Source organism: Numida meleagris, chromosome 16, assembly GCF_002078875.1.
Source record: "Numida meleagris isolate 19003 breed g44 Domestic line chromosome 16, NumMel1.0, whole genome shotgun sequence".
Lineage (NCBI taxonomy): Eukaryota > Metazoa > Chordata > Aves > Galliformes > Numididae > Numida > Numida meleagris.
Genome location: NC_034424.1, coordinates 7938869 through 7960870, shown reverse-complemented (window position 1 = coordinate 7960870; position 22002 = coordinate 7938869). Strand labels below are relative to the sequence as shown.

General features: G+C 53.7%; 1 protein-coding gene across 5 annotated transcripts in view; it reads right to left on the bottom strand.

Annotated features, from left to right (window-relative positions):
• NACC2 (NACC family member 2) overlaps window positions 1-22002 on the bottom strand; it is a 48320-nt gene that overhangs the window by 13173 nt on the left and 13145 nt on the right. For 2 of the 5 annotated variants that reach the window (XM_021413726.1, XM_021413731.1), the window contains exon 1: window positions 21960-22002. The exons of 1 other annotated variant lie outside the window; for it this stretch is intronic. The gene's annotated coding sequence lies outside the window, so the exon portion shown is untranslated. Of the gene's footprint in view, window positions 1-10764; window positions 11533-13083; window positions 16381-21959 lie in introns of those variants that run through there. 2 more of the 5 variants (XM_021413730.1, XM_021413728.1) reach the window with 2 other exon arrangements.

The window sequence follows — 22002 nt, the reverse complement described above, 5'->3', positions numbered from 1 at the left end:
CCCCACCCTCCCTGCGAGATGGGGCTGAGTTTGGCCGTGGTGGTTCCCTGGGATCCACCCCTCCCAGCGGTCGCACCTCTGCCTCCCCCAGCTCCCAGCAGCTTTCTGGGGCTGCTCCTTGCAGCGCTCCTGGGGGGTGGGTCATAGGATTCATCCCAACCTCCACTCTTCTGGTAGGAAAAGGGTTCTGAAACGCTCTCACAGGGAACGGCAGATAAAGAAATAATGTAAAGCAAATGACACCGTGAGTGTTCGGTCTGGAAATGCTACCCAGGAACGCAAGCAAATCCCAATGAGCCTTCAAAAGCCCAAACGACTCCAGGTGGAGCCCAGGGCTGGCGTTTTGTTTCCTCCTCCTCTTTATCCTCCCCTCCCGATGGCAGGATTATTGGCAACCAAATAAATAGGGCCAAGGCAGTCCTAAAGCCGAGCAGAACCTGTTCCCTATCAGACCTCCTATCCCCTACAACCAACAGCCACAAGTCAGTACCATGACCAGACGGTGGAGGCAACACGAGTGATAACACCTAACTTCTAAAACTCCTCTTTTTTTTTTTCCCCTTTTTTGGGGCAAAACAGCACCAAACTGGTTGGGAACACCACTCCCACCAAACAACAACCGAGTGGCTCCTAGCCAACACAAAACCTTGGGCAAAACCCAATGAAACCCAAACACCCCCTAAGTATCTAAGAATTATGTAAGGTATGTGACAACTGAAGCAAGACGTCGCTTTGTTTTCCAGTGGAAGCCTCTTATCTGAGCTCTGGTACAGGCCAGGAGAAATGGCACATCCCTGCACGGTCCCGTGAAGTCACGGCCTTTGTCACAAGGAGCTCATGAAAATTTCAGCTGTCACACGAAGCAGCGCTGTGAGCTCTCAGGTTCTGTGCAGGTTTGCTCGGTCCCGAACAAATTCTCTTCTCTAAGGCCTGAGAGGTCAGGGTGAGCCAACAGCAAAGAGAAATGCATCGATCCGGAATATGATGCTGGCATCAGAGCCCCCACGGGAGTAATCAGAAATAATTAGATAATTCATTTAAATCGTCTTTTCCTTAGCCAACCTATAATGAGATCTGGAGACTTCGCCACCACCACCAACAAAGCAAGCTGAAAGAGCCCCAAAAAGGCAGAAGAGCCCTACAAAGGGTCCCTGCCCTCTGTCCCCATGGGAGGACAAAGGCCACAGAAACCCTCCAGCGCTTGGGGACAAAGCGCTCGCGGCACAAGAGAGCGGCGAAGCCCTGCCCCTGGGGGATGGCAGTAATAGGAACCCCCTCTTTCCTCTGCAGAGGTGGAGAGGGAGGGAAAACCAAAAAATAATTATTAAAAAAAAAATACTAATAATTTTTAGAAAGCCCATCCTTGGGCTCCAGGCTGCGGGGCCGGAGCTGGGAGGTGCCGCGGCACCGGGATTCCCCACGGGGATGCTCAGCGCCAGCCTGGCTGCGGCTGCAGGGCTGGGGCTGCGTCCCCCCTTGTAACGGCAGGAGGGGAAGGGACGGGGTCGGACGCAAAGTGCCTGCGCCGGGCAGGGGCCGACAGCCAAGGGCCGGGTGGGGAGCAGCTGTGCCGCAGCACCGCAACCCACAGCCCTGCAGCGGGAGCAGCGCCGAGCCCCGGACCCTGCAGCAGCGAGCGGCTCCCGGCTTAGCGAGGCAAAAGCACAAGGCTTGGCGAGGAGCAACGCGCGCAGAGCGGGCTGGAAGGCAGCGAGGAAGCAGAGCCGTGCGGGGCAGAGCGGTGGCGGTGGCGATGTCGGTGTCACCGGCGGCACGCAGCTCCCGCAGCGCCCGGTGCCCGCAGCTCCGTGCTGCTGCAAGGTGAGTCGCAGCGCGGGGTCACCCCGCCGGGCAGCTCCCACCTCCTTTGATGGAATTCCTTTGTTTTTTTTTCCTTTTTTCCCCCATCACTGCTTTAAAGAGCTCTCAAGCAAGGACGTGCAAAAATAGAAAAGGCAACATGGATTTTTTTTTTTTTTTTTTTTTGGCAGCTTGCTACAGGGAAAGGGGCAAAGGAGAGGGACGGGAAATAAAACTATCCTGCGGAATTCGGGGCTGTTACATCCCAGCAACCTGACAAAGCAGCCGGGTGACCCCGAGGAGCAGCAGAAAGCACCCGGTGCCCCTCCGCCGCCGCTGCAGCACGCGCTTCCTGCATCCATCCCGACACAGCCCGCCCCGCAACGCAGCAGAAAGACAAGTGTCATGCCGAATTGCATTCTCCTCGCACACCACAGCCGAGCGGCAGCATCTAACATGCATGGCTCAGCCGTGCCGCCACGCCACGCCGGAATGGAGAGCCTTAAAATAAGGTAAATATCTGAAAAGGTCAATTAGAAGAGCTTACAGCACAGCAGCGCCGCTTCTTGCGAGAGCTCATTACCTAGTATGGTGGAGCTGCTGCCTGGTGGTTTGTTTTTTTTTTTTTTTCTTGTGCAAGTTAGTCTGTGAGTCAGCATTAACACACATGAGGACACCAGGAATACTGCCGAGTTCTGATGCAATGGAGGTTGTAAAAAAAAAAAAAAAAAAAAAAAAAGTCGTGCTCCGTTTGGACAGGAGCCGGTAATTCCATTGCTTTACTTCTCAATTACTGCATAGCCTACCGCTACCAAACTGCAGAGGGGAGGGAAACTTTGCTTCCATCTCTGCCTCCGAGTAATGACTTTTGCCTGCAGTTTTTTCTCCTTGTGTTACAAAAAAAAAAAAAAAAAAAAAAAAGCAGTCGGGATGATGTCATTAACCCTTCGAGGGCAGCTCCGGAGCGCGGCGCTTCTGGAGGTATTTCAGCACCAGGGAACGACGCTGCCAAAAAGTTCTGGCGAAGGAAAACGTTTCTACATTAAACTTTTAGTGCTCTCTAAAGTGAAGCTACAGTTGCATCCGAGCTTGATCCTTAATGGAAATAGAAGCTTGCAGATAAGGAAGGCGCACGCTGCGGGGCTGGAGGTACCTGAAGGGAGGCCCCGGTCCCTTGCCCCACTGCAGCCCCACGGCACCGTGTCCACCCACAGCCCCAGCGCAGACACACGGAGGGTTGCACAGCAGAGCCAGCGCCAGCCTTCCATAGGAACGCAGAAAATCCTTCTCAGATCCCCAAGCCCACCCCGCCGTGCCCACTGGCCATGTCCCTCAGTGCCGCACTTCCGCGGGTCTGGAACACCTCCAGGGATGGGGACACCACCCCTGGGCAGCCTGTGCCAGCGCTGACCGCTCCTTCTGAGGAGCACTGTTCCCTAACACCCAACCTGACCCTCCCCTGGCTGTCACCTCTCGCCCTATCACTGTTACCCATGAGCAGAGGCCGACCCCACCTCACCACGACGTCCTTCCAGGAGCTGTAGGGAGCGATGAGGTCTGCCCTGAGCCCCCTCTTCTCCACACTGACCCACCCCTGTTCCCTCAGCCGCTCCCTGCAGCGCTGTGCTACAACCCACCACAACCCCTGCCCACCTCTGGACACACTCCAGGGGCCCGATGCGTTTCTGGCAGCGAGGGGCCCAGCACTGAACGCAGCACTCCAGGTGCAGAGCCACGATCACCTCCTGCTGACTGCACTGCTTCTGACACAAGCCAGGATGCCGCTGGCTTCTTGGCCACCCGGGCACACTGCTGGCTCATGTTCATGTGATGCTGCAGATGGAACCGAGCCTAATACCAACGAGCACACGTCAGCCCACCAACAGGATGTACAGTTAATGATTACGGATAAATAATCCAGCCGATCACAAGTCGATTCCAGATCCCCATTTGGTTTGCCGGTTGGCTTTCCTACGCGTAGCCACAAGCACCAACAAATCCTTCTTTTCTTTAATACACGAGCACAAAGCTATCTGTGCCCATTACAGGAGGACCCCCAGCCCCACAGGGCCCCGCTGCAGCCCGGCCCTGCACGCTGATCCCAGGGCTGTGCCGGGCTGTGCAGGACAGGGCATACAGACGAATTGAGTTTTAAAGGACAGAAAGCCCCGGCGGCAGCTCCTGGGCCAAATTCTCACGTGCCAAACTTCCCAACTGCAGCGGCGCAGCTCGACGGCATTTCAAAAGAATTCCGGCGCTGTTTTGAATACTGCTGACAATCTTCTCTGTCAAAATTTGTAATTTAAATCCCTCCGAGGCGAGAAGCGCGCTGCTCCCCGGGGCGCTCCCAGCTCCCCCAATGCAACGCTCTGCATCCCACAGCCCACCCCCTGCACCCCCACTGCGTCCCGCTGCACCCAGCAGCCCCAGCTGGAGCCACGCAGCCCTGGTGCCCAGCCCCGCGCTGCCCAGCACGCGAGACCGCTCTCCACATGACTTCAGATGTGTCAACAAACCCAAAATAATTCTATGTAAATAGGTCTAAGCACCGAGAACAGCAAGATCCCTTCCCTCGGGCTCGCAGTCATAGGAAGCTGCTCCATTTGGGCTGAGGCACACTGAAGGTTCCCTCCCGGTGCTGCAGAGCACCTTGAAAGGTCGATGCTGGCACTGCAGCAGGAGATGCAGGCTGACCTATAGAGAAGGGAACGCGGCCTGCACCCGTACCCAACTCGTTAAAGGCGGTGGTACTTTGTAACATGCTCTGATCTTTAATATTCATGGCTTGCTCCATTTGCATATCATGCCATAAATAGTTGAAGCAGAGGTAAAACACAAAGCGCTCCACTTGCATTTCTAATTATGCCTAAAATCAAATGTAAATCACAACACAGCCAAGACAGAAGATATTAAATTTGCTGCCTCTCCATTAAAGCATTTAAAAAAAAAAATGAAAATCAACCGCAAACCCAATTATTTTTCAAAAAGAACATCCAAAAGGCTTTCTAAGCAGGCGTAGCCAGGATGACCCCGTTGCAGGAGAGGGGTCCCCACCTGCATCCCACACCCAAACCTGCACCAACACTGCGGCTGTGTGCTTTGGAAAACAAAAGCAGCTCTTTGGGGAACCTGAACCACAAAGGGGTGAGCCTGAAGGATGGGCTTGGCCATAACGGTGCCTGGCTGGGACCTCCCCAGCACACCCAGCTCCGTGGGGATGCTGGAGACGATGCCTGCACTGTTGCCTATGGGGCTGTCCCAGTCAGATCTTCCTGGCTCCCAGAACCGCACACACCACGCGCTGCCCATGTCCAGTGCTGCCGTGCTCTGCTCCTCCCCTGCCCCGTGCCAGGATCCCAATGCTGGAGGGCTCCGAGCCCTTTGCCAGCCCAGGAACCAGTGCTGTGCTCCCTCCCGCTGCCGTACGGCCAGCTCAACACAAACACCACGTGTGTTCCATTACCCAGCAAATGCATCTTTCCTGCAGTATCTACCTCCAAAGAATTCCAGAGAGGTAATTACATTTAACCCCAAAAGGTGAGTGTTTACTGCCTTTTCCCAGTTAATGCAGCTGGCATTGAGGGAGAAGTGAAAGCGAGCCGCTCAGCGTGCAGAGCTTTCTTTTTGCTGTTCATATGTACCCTGGCACTTTGCCCGGACCTATTTTTAAGCCCATTTACTAGAAATCCCACAAATTAAAGGAAATACGGATAATGTTGTAAGAATCCTTTGGGCCAAATAAAAGCTACACATAATTTTCCTTGTGCATCAGACTAAGATCCTTAACCACAAAAACCAGATTTCCCCAAAGCTCTTTTGCAACAGCGAGAGAATCTTGTTTTGTAAAAAGTTGCTTTGATTCACGGCGGGATTACATGACAGCAGCACTAAACCTCTCCTCTGCTGCTCCCTGTCCTGCCCCTGCATGGGGTGCACCGTGGAAAGATGCGCACTGGGTCAGGGCATGGGGACAGGTGTGGGGATGGGGCACAGGGACAGGGCCACTGGGATGCCCCATATCTCCAGGTCCCCTCTGCCCGCATCCGTCCCATCTCGTCCTTTGGGATGCAGGAGCAGCTCGGGGCTGAGCAGGAAAGGTGCTCATGGGAGAATGGGAGATTGCTAGATTTGAGCTGTCCAGGATTTGGAGGCACTTCAAAAATAGTCATCTTATGCAAAACACAATAACAAAATTTGATGCCCTGTCTGTGTATATATGCGTAATTCTGCAATTATCATTGCGTCTCCCTCAGGGTGAGCAGAAAGAGCAATGCAGGGACGAGGGAGGGATCCTTCTGCAGGCAGCCCCAGTGCTGCAGGGTGGTGCTGTTGGGGCTGGGGGTCCATCCTTCCTCCCCTTCCTCCTCTCCCATGCACTTAAACAGAACTGCTATGGCAAAGCCACTCCCCATGCCTTCAGCAGACAGCAGTGGAGTGAGAAGAAACAAGCAAGTTTCCCAGCCCGCGGTTGGGACAGAGGCAGTCAGATTTGTGCTGGCCCCAGGGCAGGACTTCAGCTGGAGCAAAGCACAGGTGTAACTAACTAATAAACAAACAACACAGGAGAGATTTAAAAAGGAACCAGCAGCCAGGTAGGTTTCAATACAATTCCTAAGACAAGCGCTGGCACAGGGTGCCCAGAGAGGTGGTGGATGCCCAATCCCTGCAGGCACCTGATGTCAGGGACGGGGCTCTGAGCACCAGACCGAGCTGTGGGTGTCCCTGTGCACTGCAGGGACTAGGACCAGATGGCCTTTAAGAGTCCCTTCCAACCCAAACGACTCCATGGTTCTAAGCAGAAGAAGCCCCCAGCCACTCCAACCCTACGCCTGCAGTCAGGAGGGAAGGGCTCGGTTCCCTCCAGCTGCATGGCGAGGTGAAGCCATCCCCTCTACACCCGCCTCTCCCTTTGCTCTTGGTCGTCCCCAGCACTGGAAACGTCCTCCTCGCAAACACTTCAGCCTTTTAAAGAGAAAAACAAAAATAATGATGCATGCGAATAAACACCCTCCTTCCACAGGCACGCAGAACTGAGCAGTTAAACACGCAACTTTGGGAACTTCTCCAAGATTTATATGTTTTGCATGAAAAGCAAATGGTTTTTTCCTGCCTGGGAAAATACTGAAGTGCCACGTTCAGGGAGCCAAAAGCATGTACTGGAGCCTGTGCTGCCTCTTGGATGGAGCCCGAGCCCCAGCTTCGCAGCCGAGCCCCCACACTGGGCTGACCCTGCTGGCCCTGCTCCCTGCCTCACCACATAGCTGGGCACTTGGCACCCTTCTGCTTTTTGCAGCAACGTGGCAAGTGATTTCTCTCTATTTTTTTTTCCCATTTCTTTCTATATTTTTACAATCTTTCTGACCAGTTAGACCAGAACCATCCCAATTGCAAAATCCAGGAAAATTGCAGCAACGCTCTGCAATACTTGCGAGGCAATTAGCCAAAAACCTCAAACAAATAAGTTTCTTTTTTTTGCCACACCATGCTAACCACCAAGGATTAACCCATTGCTCAGGGAACAACATCTGCAGCAATCACTTCCTAGTTTAGGAGCAGGGAGATTTGCTGCAGCACCTCCTGCCCACAGCAACAACACGGCCAAGGCCGCTCCACGGGCAGAGTGCACGGCTCCATGGACCCAGAGCATCGGAACTGGGATCACTGCAGTTTGGCTTCTGTGACACCCTCCTGCTTCAGAAATAAATCACGGCACAGGCAGGACAGCTCCTGGGCTGGGAAGAATAAAGAAGCCTCTGGGCAATAGAGCAGCAAGCTCGGTTCGGTTTCAAACATCTGCGTTCACACTGCGTTTTTTGTTTTTTTTTTTTTTTTCCCATGAGAAGATGTCAAAATATGAAAAAAAATAAGGCCTGTGATTCGCTGTAGGAAACAGCTATCACCTGCAGATAAGCTGAGGCAGAGCGCGGTGACAACAGCAGCGCACAGCCCGCACCCATCGGCAGGAACGCGCCGCAACACCTCTCCTTATTGCAGACTGAAACAGCAGCCAGGGCTCTGTGTTATTTATTATAACTCATTCCCTCTCCCTGCCTCTCCCTCTCTCCCATCCTAAAAAGCCAATACAATAAAATAAAGCGCTTCCTTTGGGGAGCGCAGCGGCAGTAACACCGCTCCCATCTGTTGCTGAGCGCAAAGACCGGCACGGGGAGGAAGGGGAGTGTGGGGCTGAGAGTCAAAGGTCTGCACGGCCCTATAGAGAAAGGGAGCCCAGCATCAGACCCAGCAATGGCAGACCATTCTGAACCACCTCCTGAATTTTTTAACGCCGCTCCTGGGAGCTCTGGAGGTAAATATGTTAATTTGACTTCAATCACAGCTCGGAAAAGGAGAAAAAAAAAAAGCACACTGTATTAGTTGAGGGGACCGAGTCTTAAAACTATTCATGCATTGCTGCATATTTTATGCTCAGCAAATAAAGTTCCAAGGTTCTATAAGGAGAAATTATTCTGAGTAAGCAATAATGAGGCGCGCGTTATATCGGGCGGATACTAATGGTAATCTATTATTAAAATGGAAGAGTTGCAGCAGCTCCATCTCCAGCACCTCGCCGTCCCCGCTCCCGCTCCCCACGCTGTGTGGGCATCAAAGCACAACGAGGTGTCCAGTTGGCACCTGGTGACCCCGAGGTGCCATGTGCTTTCCTCCCTTTGCTGCTGCCCAGCAGTGCCTGTGCCTCATCCCTCCACCTGCTGTGTTGGCTTGTTGCTGGTCCAGCACTGCTGACCCAAACTGGCACCAGGACACCGGGACAGGCGGCTGGGCAGGACCAGCACCTGCTCTGCCTTGGGTCCTCATGGGGTTAAGGGGCTCTGGGGACCCCCACAGAGCGCTCAGGGCTGCAGGGTCCTTTATGGGCACCGCGCCGTGCTGAGGACGTGTCCCAGCAATGGGTGCATGCAAGAGGCCATCAGCTAACAGCAAAAATTGACATATATAAATATATATGAAGAAAGAATCCAACCCGGAGTTTTGGCTCGTTTTCCTCTTACCTGCATCCTTTGGTGACTATCAGCAGGTGTCTGCAGGGGCTGCCAGTCTGACCCCCACATCCTGAAGTGGTCACGCTGGGGGCACTGGGGCCACTGCCCTCATGTTTCACTCCCAACCCCGCGTGGGCACATGGCACACAGACACCTGCAGCCCCTCGGAGGGAATCATCCCATTGCTTCCCATCCCATTGCTTCCCATCCCATTGCTTCCCATCCCATTGCTTCCCATCCCATCGCTTCCCATCCCATCGCTTCCCATCCCATCGCTTCCCATGCAGCGCGAAATTACATTCTAGCCGTGTTTCAGAGAATATTACTAAAGTGCAGCAAAGTTATTTTTTAATGGAATTTTTAAGTAAGTTTAGCCCTGAAAGGCAATGCTCTGCCCAAACCCAAGGATAAAGCAGCGTGCCGCTGCTCAGCCCCAGCACCAGGGCCCATCCATGCACCCAGCCCGCGGCGTTTGCTCCCAGAAGGAGAAGCAGAAGATGCTCTCCATAAGCAGACGATTTCAGCGGCTAATTTTACCATCGCTTATGGTCGGCTTTATGACTAAGATTTCATGCTGACTATATTAATCCTGTCAAATCTCAGAGTGAGAGAGGAATGATACTGTATATTTTATGGCTGCAATAACTTCTGAGCCATTAGACATGCATGCTGACATGAAAGTAATCAAATTGATTTTTTCCCCTATTACAATGAAGAACTTTGTGTGAGCAAATAGTCTCTCTGGCAGAGGAAGGAGAGCCCGAGAACCCTGCGCTCACTCAGGAAATTAAGAAATTGTCACAAAATGTTGTCCAAAATGTGGCTACTCCGCGTTGCTGTCACCAAAGCAGCACGGCACATGCCCGTATTGAGCAACCAACCAACAAAAGACAACGCGGGGAGCAACGCGAGGGTTTTGAAGCATCGCAAATATTACAGCAGTTGCAATTAATTGCCTTCCCGACATCAAAGGCTCGTGGCTGCATACCCCCTGCAGCCCCGCAAAGCAAGGGCACCCTGAGCCCAGCGGGTTGGAGGGAGCTCCTGGGCGAGCCCCGCGGTGTGGGGGTATCACTGAACCCCCATGGGTCCAGGACAGCACTTAAAAATCAATGACTTTTTAAACGTAGATAGGTCTCTCGTTTGAAATTCCACTTGCTCTGTGGTCGGCTTTTTTAACCCAACTCCTAATTACACTTGGAACCTTTCCTTAACTACAGCAATTACCCGACGTTATAATTTGAAACCTTTCATCTGACAGCGAGGCCCCGCAGAGCGCCGTGCCACCCGCAGTGCTGTGCGGGAGGATCGGGGTGACAGCCCCCAGCCGGGGACGGCAGCTCCGTGCCTTTGGGAGCACGTGAGGCACCCACAGCAGAACCCACCGCACATGGCAGCTGTGGGGTGAGCAGGGCCCTGCATTTTGGTGGGCAGAAGCAGCAGCTGCAGGCCAGATGTGCAATGACCACCCGACCTACGCGGCCCCAGACAGCAGCTCGCTTTTATCCCACGGCCAATAGTTATTTCTTTGACTTTAAACACGGATCTTTAGCTCTCAAACCCGGTTACCTGCACACTGTCCTCTGCACAAGCGCGTGCGAGGCCTGCAGAACGGCCCCAGAGAAGAGGCGTATGAATTCTGGATTTAACACTTAGTTGCAAAACAAAGCGCTGTCGAGGCTCTCTGCCAATAAGATTCCGTCCTGATTTTATGGGTTTTTTGCTTGCTTGTTTGTTTCCTAAAGCGAAGAACAGCACAAACAAACCCACAACTCTGTGGATCCCTTAGGCCGACGCCTTAGGCCCCGTCCTGCGCTGTGGCTGCCATGCACGCACACAAAAGCTTTTTGCACACAAACCAACCACGCTTTGGATCACTTAATTCAGCTTAATTCAAATTTCAGACCTAGCGCCTTTCCCCACGCACCAGCTGACAGAAGCGCAGACCCACCCGTGTACCCACCTGGATGCACTTTGTTACCAGCTCCTCTAATTCTCACCTTCCCGACACGAAGCGAGGGCGGCCCGGCCCATGGTCCCTGCGCCCGGTGCCACCTGCAGCGCTCGCGGCCGCCCGCCACGGAACGGGGTTATTTGTGCATTCTGCAACAGGCGGAATGGGGCCCCGCTGCCAAAACGCTGTAACAGTATTCCCCAGCGCCCAACCGGTCTGGCCACAGCCTCCTCTCTCGGAACACAAGCGTGCTATTCACCGCAGGGCCCCTTCGGCCCAATTGTGACCAAATTACGCTTTAAAGTGATCAGACAAAACACCCCAACCCATCGCTTCGCCAAGGTAGACGAGGTCTCCCGGGAGAGGCGGCGAACAATATCAATGAGTTTCTCATGACCTTACAGAGATTGCCATGACAACACAGTTCCAATCCTCCAAACATGGATATATTCATTTGCACCAGTGTGATTGAGAGTAATTAGAGCGAGGTTCTGCGCGCTGGGGGGACCGGGAGCCACGGAGCGGCCGTGCCCGCGCACGGGAAGCGCTCACATTGAAATGGAAAGGAGGAAACCCGCAACACTCTTTAGAGCCGGGTGACCTAATTCATTATAAGGAATGTCAGTTAGCAAACCTCTTAAATAAAACATTAAGCTGGAGGTAATTTGAAGCCTTGTGGATTTTGTTTTACTCAATTATTTTCTAACGCTTCATGTCGAAGAATAAATAGGCAGAAATATTAAAAAAAATAAAATAAAATACCCACGGTTTCATTTAATTCTTTTGCAAAAGAAATGAAGACATTCCCACTAAAACAAAACACCCTCCGCCACGCCAGGTTTTTAATTAAAACTTTTAAGACCTACAAAACTCTTCAAGGTTGCACTGCCTGCTCGCGTTCCGCTGGGCTGTGCCACCCCCAACCCAAGGAGCTCCCCTGCTGCTGGCAGTGCCAGGGCAAGGCAGGGTGCTGCCCAGGCTCCATTCAGAGCCTTTGCCCACAGAGAAGGAAAAGCAGCCATTTGTATGCAGGAGCGCTGCTCCATTCTCGAGCTGCTGCAGTTCTGGGGAGCAAATTTCCCCTGCCCCATTGGCGGTGCACAGGGCTGCGGGGACAGGTGTGGCACAGCCCTGGCAGCTGTTTGGTGGCCAACAGCAGCAGAGCTGCGATTTGAGATGATGGACAGCTCCTGCACCGGGCCAAAACCACCAGGAGAATGCTGGAAAGCAGAAACAAATGGCCTGGTGTGACAGATCGGCCTGCTGGCCCTGCAAACACCCAGCTCGTGCACGATGGCAGTGGGTGTGCAGGGAATTCCGGCAGTCCCCGTTGTTCCCCAACCTGCACCCCGCAGTGAGTGAGCACGTGCAGCCAACCCGGCTGAGAGCAAGGAAGGGGAAGGCTGAAGCTGCTCTTTGACGTGCATTTGGCAGCAACACTGTTTCTGCAAGGGGACACCAGGAAGGGGTTTGCAGGAACGCGCTCAGCAGAGCTCCTCCAACAAGGGGAAACCTCAAGAAAAACCCAGAAATCACACACTCCTTCCTGCCGCCGCGGTTAGAGCGCAACACCTCGCTGCCTCGATTCACCCTCTCAACCAACAGCTCCGAAAGCACACGGTCCTTCCTCTGTAACCCACTGGGAAAGCAGCAGCACGCAGCGGGGCCGTGGCACAGTGCGGGGCAGGGCATCCTGCTCAGATCCCGCACACTGCAGCACAGCATCACTGAGGATCAGCACTCGCCAGTTACCAGCGGGGAAACCCTGCAGCTAGAGGTGGAGCCAGCCGGTGCCCCAGCGCCCAGACTAAGTTGCTTGATGAATGCTAACTACGGCTTGCAGCTTATTTATCTCGTTTGGTTTGATTTTGAAATATTGAGTTATCTAACCAGACACAAAAATAGTCCGAACATTCCCCGTGCCGGTGAAAACTCGCTCTGCCATTTTACAATGCTATAATTCAGCCTGCATCTCCAAATGTGACCGACCTTTCTCAATTGCATTTGTATTGAGAAATACCTACATTTGAGGACAAAAGCTATAGTTTTTCAAAATGACCATAAGTGCCCCAAAAGTGGGGTTCTGCAGGGAAGGAGCCTTTCTGAACTCACTGCCATTCGCAGCCTGCGAATATTTCAGTCATTTAAGCTGGTTACAATATTTATTAGGGTCTATTTTGGTCAATCCATCTGCGGTAAGAGCAGAATGTCTGATCCCAGTGGGGTCTGGTTTCTGTATCAGGAGGAGCAGCTCTGAGCAGATACCATCAGTTTCTAACCGGAAAAAAAAAAAAAAAAGGAGGAGAGATGGAGTCGGTGCAAACTCACCACGACTTTAGCAGGGCTGGGATGTCCTGCAGGAATGTGCTGATGCTCAGGAACACAGAGCGGGCAGGGCTGGCGCGGCTCAGGGCAGGACGGGACGCATCCCAGCGTCACCCCCTGGTGCCACCCCCTGGCACCTGGGATGCTCGTGCTGCCGCAGCGATGCAAGCTGGTTACGGTGCCATGAACGCGGCACGCTGGAATTTGGGGAGGTCGGAGTTGCGTACCACTGGCTGCAGGACCAATGCCCACCCGGAACCCCTGGGCAATTGGCCTCCAATTGCCACCATGCAGAGACTGCCTGCGTGGCTCCGAGCACGAGAGCTGTCCTTCTCTGTTCCTGAGCCCGGGAGGTACAAGGTCCCCCCCGCACGCAGCCCAGCCCTGATTTTAAAATTCATCTTTTATCAGCTTGAGTCGAGAAAACCCAGCAGAAAGGCACAAATGGATTGCGCTAGTAAGCAGAAAAACTGTTACATCTTCTGAATGTAATTTTGCCAAAAGCTTCTGCACAATTTTTTTTGTCACGCTTTGCATTATGAAGGAAATTTCTTTTTAGAAGAACAGGAGAGCGATTTGCATAATATTCTTTGCAAGTTAATATCAGCCTCTGATAATGATCTCTGCATAATGCAAAAACGTTTGAGAAGACTGTTACAACACTAAGTAATCATATTTTAAATTATGTTTCCCTTTATAGAAAGGTGTTGCAAAAACACACAGACATGAAATCTGTCTGTTGAAGTCCTAAGAACCACCTGACCATCTTCCCACTATTCTACTGTTACATATTGCAACACCGCCTTTCAAAATCTTACAAAACAAATTACGCTGCAACAGTCTGGCTTCACAGAAGGCAGAGCTTTTTCCTGCGCCGATGCTACAGCACATTAGATTTCACAAGAGCTTCTGATGTACTGCGCGAGCGAAGCAAGGCTCCGCAAATTGAGCTGTAACACAATTAGGCACGGCACATCAGTTCGGTGCTCCTTGCGCTGAGCCGGTGCCGGGCAGCGGTGGTAACGTGGGGATGGGGACAGCCACTGCGCTGGGGCAGCCACCTGGCCGTAGTGCCGTGCATGCAGAGCCAGCAGGGAGCACGCTGCTTGTGGCAATGGGGCAGCGGTGGCTGCAAGGAGCAGGGGTCCAGGAGGGAGCCGTGCATGCCGTGTGCCCAGCAGCAGCTCCTGGATGTGGGCACGGAGCGCTTCCCTCCGCCGGCATCCGACGGGGGATGTGGGTGGGAGCTAATGCGCTCCTGTATTAAATGCTTAATACGCCGCTCAGAATTACCAACCGCATCACAGTGGTTTGAACCCGAGCTAACCTTCCCCAAACTAAAGGGAAGAGGCAGAGTTCAGGTCAGTTCTTGGGACAGGCATTACACATGGCAATGAAACAAGAGGTGGGATGCATGGCACCGAAAGCTGCCACACCGTGCCAGCACCACTGCACCCCAGAAGGAGCCCTGGCCGCAGCCCACAGCAACCCTAGGAGTGCAGCAGGTGCTGCACGTGGTTCTGCCAGCACAACCCATGTCCCTAGGCACTCAGGGTTTGTTTGTTGGTTTTCTTTTTTTGCTACCCACAAAAATGAACCCAGCACTTGAATGCAGACGTGTATCGGCACGGCGCAGAGAGACCGGCCCCCGTGGGTCAGCAGAGTGGCTCACACAGCAGCTGCGTGCCCAGGCCTTGGTACAGAGCTCCCAGTGGGGACCCACGGGGACCCCGTGGCTTTGGGTGCTAGAAATCCCTCTGCACACATCTACAAGCAGCCCATGTGCCAAAATCAGCATCATGGTCTGGGGATGAGAGCCACCACTGCCATGGGCCTGGAACACGGCGCAGAGCGGAGCGGCCTCGGCCAGCTGCACCACGGCCCTGCTCACACTGCACAACGACGACAAGAGAAAAAGGAAAAACAAGGAAATGGCTGTCTGAAAAAAAAAGAAAAAAAAGACTTATTGGATTGCTGGAGATGACTTGAGATGAAATTTCCACAGATTCTATTGGACTGCTTGGATATCGATCCTGGTGTGTGTCCTTTCAGTGCCGGCAGCGTGTCCTGGGGGGCAGCTCTGTCCCGCTCCCTCTCCTGGGCCTACGAGTGCCCGTGCATTGTCCCAGTGAGCAGGGACTTCCAACAGTGCTGCCTTTGTTCCCAGCCCGCATGCACCGGGCACAGCTCTGAGATGGGAGAGAGCACAGGAAGCCCATGGAGAAGGGGGACATGCCATGTCAGCCATGGACATCGCCCATCCCCATCGATGTCACCTGTCCCCATGGACGTTGCTGTGGGTGCTGTGAGGGGAAGGCAGGGACAGGGGTTGGACGCGTCCTTGTCCCAGGTTCTTATGCTATAAATTCAGGCGATGCCTAAACACTCGGCGCAAGCCAGCAACATTACACATTTCAATTTTTGCCCACTTAAAAAGGAAATCAAGCACTGAAGATCTAGGCTTTGCTGCACGTGAGCGGCGAGCTCAGAACTGAAGACAGCGCCAACTCAGCCCCAGAGAGCCGCCACCATCCCTCCGAGCCCTCGGCTTCCAAACTTGTGTTTAGCTCTCCTGAGTTCCCGCTGGCAGCACGAGCACGAGCCGGGCTGCTGCTCCACTCCCCTCGGCCGCCCGCCAGCTCCCGCATCAGGATGCGCTCATCCTCTGACTTCAGAGCTGCATTACTGCCTCATTAAGCAGCACGCCCATCCCATTACTGAGCCAATACCCCCCTGTCCCACACCGAGAACCACAATTTGCACGAAAGGACCGGCGCTCCCAAACTTCTGCAGCGTCCCGCAGAAGATGTGGGAGAAAACACACAGAATCCTTCAGAAGAAGGCATCCAGAAACCCAGCACGGCTCGGGCTGAGCAGCACAGAGTGTTCTAGATGGTCTGAAGGCTTGGCAGGGCTCGAGCGGCCCCGCGCAGCCCACAGTCCTGCAGAAGTCATGGCACGGTTCCTAGGAGCTGTCTGATGAGTCAAGAAGTCCTGTTGTTCGACTCACTGCACAGACTGTGAATTAGCCAACCCTTCTCTTTAGCCTGCCCCGGAGCTGGGGGGGTGCTCTGGGCCCCATCCAAATATTGTGCAAGCTCCTGAAAGTCTATTTAAAAAAAATAATAATAATCGCTTAACCTCCAGAAACGCTGTTTTGGAGGAAGGAAGGGAGGAAAGATGAGGCCATGGTGGCAAATGGTTATCTGCTCTTCTCCTGTACCCTTCCTGCACGTACAGCAGCTTCATCCCTATGGACACCCCCCCGAGCAAAGCCAGCTTTCCAGCTCCTACTTGCTAAAGCGCTCCCCCCCCTCCCTGCTTTCCTTCCCCCTCTCTTTTTAAATCCAATTATGGCACAGCTCTCTCAGCAGGGGTCAGTGTGGAATAAGAATCGCCAGAGTTAATGGACATAAGACCAAAAAAGATTAATGCCTAAATGGTTTCAAAAGTTGTACGATGCAGATTTCATTAACATTTTAATTGTAATGTATCTTTTTAATCTTCTTTCACCCTAATGGTTTTATAGGCTTCAAAAAAGAAAAAAAAAAGTGCTGACAACAAAAATATCAACACACAAAAATTAACAGACGGGACTGAGCGCTGTAATGGGAGATGAATGAAATGCAGAAAACTGTGCTAATGATGCATTAAGAGTAGAAATTGTACTTAGACAAGTGTCAAAAATTCCACCCTAGCATCGCACGGCGCAGCACCCAGCTCCTGTGGGGCTGAGCTCCAGCAGTGATCGGGGCAGCACTACCAAATGCATGCAGAGATTTATTAGGAAAGCGTGCTTTGTGCTTGGCAATTCACCTAATTTCTTCCTGGTGATGTACTGGAGTCAAGGGCTCGGAGAACAGCAGCAGGAGATGTCCCCTCTCCTGCCCCAGCTCTGCACGCTCAGGTGCTGTGGCCACAGCAGCATTCGCACACGGGAAAAATGCAGTTATAACACCGTGCAAAATTGGTCCTCAACCAGAAGACAATTAAACCTAGGTGGTGATGTTTCATTAAGCACAGGCATGTGTTCGTGTCCACATGCCAGGAGAGGCATGCACAAAGGAGGAGGTGGCTGCAGAGCAGCAAGATGACGTTTCCCACAACTTTTCTTTGCACAGAGCAGTGACCAAGTGACACGCGTGCCCTGCGAGCCGGGCTGCAGCTACAGACACGACGCACAGCCTACAGTCGTACTTTGCAGCCTGCTCCTCGGGAGCTCACCACAACTTGTGGGAAGGGATGAGATGAACCAGAGAGATGTAAACCCTCCACACAACCATCCACAAATCACAAAAAGACTGAGTTAGCAACGAGAGCGACAAAAGATAACCCCTGAAGCACCTCGCTCCGCTCAGGCTCGCTGCCAGGCAGGCTGCTCCAGCTGCTGCAGACTCGGAGCATTGCTCCTGGGGACGTGGGGCAGGGGGAGCCCCTGTCTGTGGGCACTTTGCACGGCTCGAACCATCAACCTGCAACCTCGGGGCAAAGCCTCCAGCTGCCTCCAATGGGGTAAACGCTCCCTCCCCACCTCCCCCCGGCACCTGGCCACTGCCTTCCACGTGGGGTGCCTTGAAATGCCAGCGGCGTATTTATCCACCTGCATCCTAAACCTCTTCAAAGCGTAATCCCTCCAAAGCTTAGCACCCTGAAAGCGCTACGGATGGAAACATTATCACCCCTTCATTTTGCCGTTGCCGTATCACCACTAAATAGTGCCTTTTACGACATCTCTGCGAGGAATTATGGCATTTCCAACCCCTGCTCTTGTTTTTCTAATGCCTCATATAATCGGAGCGTAAATGTTTGTCCTATGACAGCGAGAACTGGCATGTAAAATATGTGCCCCCACACAATATATATAACCGAGGCTGCCATATGCTTCCCCAGTGGATATCATGATACAAACGCGCTCGTGGAGCCGCGCCAGCGCTGGCACCGGAACACAGGACCCTTTCCATACAAGCGTGCTGCCACCGAGCCCGTGAGCCTGACGAAGCACCAGCTCGGCCGTCCCCAGCTCGCAATTCTTCGCACACACCGCCCCGCAACCGGCTGCCGAAATTCTGTGCGCAGACACCCGGGGATGGAAGACATCTGGCTCCGCTCCCCGGATCGATAGATCCCAAGGAGCCCTGATTGCTACAGATTGGATGCCGCAAAGAAAGAGGATTTTTCTCCTCCTGCTTTTGCACATGATTAATAGGTCCTGATACCGGCTGGATTGCCGTGGGGTTGGCAGCGAGGTGAAGCGCCAGATCTCACCCCAGTGCCTGTATATGAGCCCCGAGGTGGGCAGCCCCCCAGCACTGGGCACGCAGCCACGAGACGCCCGCCCCACAGACCCGGGGCAGCAGGGAGCACCCCGACACCACAGGAGCAGCATCCCATAGCAAACCATCACGAGGGGATGCGGGGAAGAACAGCCTGCCCAGTCCCTTATGTGTCAATGCCCTGATCGCCGTCGCTTAGAAGTTTAAAAAGATATATATATGTATATATATTTCTTTCTTCTGGAAAGCATTTTCATTCGTGCAGCCCCCGCACGCTGGTTTGGTATTGGAGGGGAGTCAGTGGCTGCTGAAGCAGCAGCAGTGATTTCTCCCCCATCCACCCACCTACAGAAAAAAATGCACTGAAATATTTGCCTCCATCCACAAGAAAGGAAACATAAAAACGTCCCCGACGTGCGAATTTTTCGGTATGATTTTTTTAAAGTCTGATCTGGGGACCTCTGAAGCACCCCGAGCAGGAGCACGGTGCCCGCGAGCAGTGCTGGGAGGCACGGCACAGCTCCCGTGCCAAGGGACGTTTGTCTTCCTTTCCCCACATCAGCAGAGAACAGTGCAGGGTCCCCAGCACTGTGCTGCTCTGCCCAGCCCTGCCCTGCCCAGCCCAGTGTCCCTCTGTCTGTCCATCTGTCTGCCCGTCCCGCTGTCCTGGAGCTTCCACGTGGCGCAGGCGGTCCCGCAGGATGAGCATTATTACCTCTGTCCCCGTTTAGGAGCAATCACATGACAAAAATGAGTGCAACACCGCGCAGCTGAGCGCTCCCAGGGGCTGCTTGGCCCTGCCCAGGACCGGGCCGTTCTAACAAGTTTTCCCTTCACAGCAGCATTTGTGGGTAGAAACTCCGTACGATTTAAAGTTGGGGGTTTTTTTTGTTGTTTTTTTTTTTTTGTTTTGTTTTCTTTTAATTTTCTGTCCTGCCTCCAAACATTTGCTTAAAAAACAAGTTGAACTTAAAAAAAAAAAAAATCGCTAATGAATCACAGTTCCTAGCAAATGAGCAATTGCAGTTGACACAATGAATTATGCCTGAAGCAAGCTGGGAAGCATATTTTGCAAATGATCTCATCCACAGGCAAACCTGGCATGACACTTGATTTGCTAAAAAAGACACAAAGGCTGTCAAAATTCCTGTCACTTCGCAAATAAAGTCAGGTAGAGAGAAAACCAACAGCCTCACCCTCCTTAGCATGCTTAACCTATTTCTCAATTTCTGCGCTGGCTTGATTAAAAAAAGCCCTGCACGACACACACCCTTTAGGTGTTTCCATCCCGGGGAGCAGCAGCTCAGCCCCAGTGGCAGTGGAGCTGTGGGGTACAGGGGCTGGCAAAGCCGGGCTGGCTGCAGCAGGACGCAGCGCTCTGTGCCCATTCGGTGCTGGAGGGAACTTGCCGTTCAGTTTAATTTCCTCCATGCTGAATGCTTGAATGAAATGAAAGAAAGAAAATGCAACTAGAATCAAAGAAATGTGGAAGGGGGAAAAAAAAAAAAAAGCAATTAAAGCACAGCTCTCCTTTCGGTTCTCTGCCCTTCAGCATCACCAGACCCGTTCCTCCCAGCCCACCCGTTTCTCTCACTGCTATGAAGCTGCCCGGCTCACAAAACCTGGGCAAAATCCAAACCTGCAGCTGAAGCCTCATCCTAACCCCATTTTGTCAGGCCCGGGTATTTTTAAACACAGGCATTGTACAGAGCAAACCGGCAGCACAGGCGCATGGCCGCTTCGCAGGGCTGTTCTGCTACGTTTATCCACAACCCAGTGGCTCCGCACCGTCCTTTACAAAGCGTCCTCCTATCGCATCCGAGAGCCGTGTACCAATTTAAGTGCTATTATGTCCATAAAGGCAGCTTTCAAATAAATTCCGTATCTGCAGCGCGCGCAGCCCTGCGCCGGCCCTCCCGAAGGCCTGGCAGGGAAATCTGACTTTATAATAAGGCGCTCTAAAATAAATATTTCCATTCCAGCGCCAGAGGGTTTGCATCCTGACTTGGATGAGCACGCCCGGGTCCGGAGGTTTCTCTGCAGCAATCCCTCTGCAAGCAGAGCACCCATAGGCACAGCACCGCCCGGGGGAGCGCAGCGCAGAGCCGGCCCTGATGGGGCACAGCGGAACTCTGCAGGACTCCAGCACAAGAGGATTTTTCCTCCCAGGATCACTTGAAGCGCCCTCTGCAAAGCTCGAGGAAACCTTTCTGGGCTGTGGACCCCGTGGTGTTTTCGGGGCAGCGGTGCTGTGCCGTCCTGCAGCCCACCTGAATGCAAAGCACCTGCTTTGCCACACTGCCCCCCCTTAAAGCCACGTGCACAGCTCCTGGTTCTGCGTTTACTGCAATCTGCTTTCTCTCCACCTAGCCGAATTATTTAGCAAGCGTTGGAAGTTTCCTTCCAGAGACTTCAGGCTGAGAAATCCCTTCAGCGTCCACATATCTCCACTTTGCACCCACGAAGCCTTAGTTCTAAGACCTCTACAGGAGAATAAAGGATTGCACGGTGCCCATAGCTGCCTTCAGTGGACGCTGGAAGGACATCCACTCTCAGGAGGAAGAGGTCAGGATCCCTCGTTATTTTATACGTGCTGCACACTGCGGATCAAACCGCTATCACCTCCAGTGCCCACACCTTGAGGTCACACACATACTGTCCCATAAGCTACATACACTCAGCTAATAAGCAGTGCTCAGCTTTCTCCCTTCTGGCTGCAGGGTCTGACATGGGAGGTGGGGGTTCTCCTGCAGGAACCCTGGGGGCACACGGCTCTGGGAGCTCCCAGGACACAGCCCTGAGCTCCCTGGGAAGGCAGCAGGAATTCAGCTTTGTTTACCGCTTTCAGCTCCTACTACTGTTTAATATTTCAGCCGGGGAAGGTGCAGCAGCGTGCCAGCGCGTCAATAACGCAGGACACAAGGCAAACACTTGGCAGGCACGGAGCACATCAAGCCGCCCGCAATCTCACAAATGCCTCCTGAAAGGAGGAAACACACAAGCGAATATTCAAATTAATGACCCAGCATGTAATGGAGACTTCGCTTTAAGTGATCCTGTACTTTGCCGCTAATACGTATGGGCGAGCCCGGCGCGGCGGAGTACACAATGTACCGCTGTCATTTTCTTTCCCTACAGCAGGGAAGATGTTTGGAGAAGTCCTTGACACGGCGAACGCACTTTAACTACCGCCTGCTGCGGATCGCCCCGCGCCCCCCGGCCCAGCACCGGGCACGGCTCCGGCTCGGACCCGCAGCTCACACCCGGGGGGGCTGCGGGGCCGCGTGTGCCCGCTGACCGCCCCCCCCCCCCCCCTCCGCCCCTCGTCCCCTCCCTCCCCAGGCCTCCGGTACCGTATCCCGGGCACAAGGATGGGGAGAGGACACCGAGGAGGGGACACCGGAGGGGGACACACCGCTCCCCCCCCCCGCGCCGAGGGGGCAGCACGGGGCGGCGGAGCAGCCGGGGCAGTGCACGCCGCGTCCCGCAGAGTCCCCCGCAGCCCCGGCTCCCAGCTCTCAGCCCCGGTTCCCACTCCGCAGCCCCGGTTCCCAGCTCTTAGCCCCGGTTCCCATCCCGCAGCCCCCCGGGCACAGCGGCGCCCACCTGCGGGGCTCCGGCCCCATGGACGCGCGGCGCGGCGCTGCGC